Consider the following 608-nt stretch of genomic DNA (forward strand, 5'->3'; position numbering starts at 1 on the left):
TAGTTGGTAATTGCATCAACATTTATACACATAAAACAACAAGAAGAGGCATACAAAAGGATCACTCTAAAAATCCTAAGCCTCTATGTGTTTTTCCTTAACTCAGATCCGATGAGTTAGGCCTTGAAATGTTGAGAATTGAGGGGTGAGTACAATCATTCAGTAACCAAGTTTCACCTAGTCTATATAGTTGTATATCAATGTAAACAAATACAAATAGGCAGACACATACAAATATAGCACATATGGTAAGTATGACTATGGCTCATAACAGTAACAACCATGTGGCCGGGCTTAAGTACAGATTATCTCATTAAATGATAATACGCATGTTGGGATCACAATAATACTAGCCATGTGTCCCTAACACATACCAGACCACAATACTAACAATCATGTGGATGAATTTATATGCATGATCAAATGTCAATCTTATACCCTCCTATTAACTCTAATGTGAAATCGGTGGCTATCTGGTGATTACGTCCTTCACGAACTAACCCAGCCTTTCACTTGTGAGGAGCTATCAGGTCAGGGTTAACTCACTCACTTGTGTAATTTGATTTTTCTAATACTAACAATCATAGGGTGTCGTACTCCTAATCTAG

This window comes from Prosopis cineraria, unplaced genomic scaffold (assembly GCF_029017545.1).
Source record: "Prosopis cineraria cultivar Desert tree isolate PC_DT_omini unplaced genomic scaffold, ASM2901754v1 PC10, whole genome shotgun sequence".
NCBI classification, from domain to species: Eukaryota; Viridiplantae; Streptophyta; class Magnoliopsida; order Fabales; family Fabaceae; genus Prosopis; species Prosopis cineraria.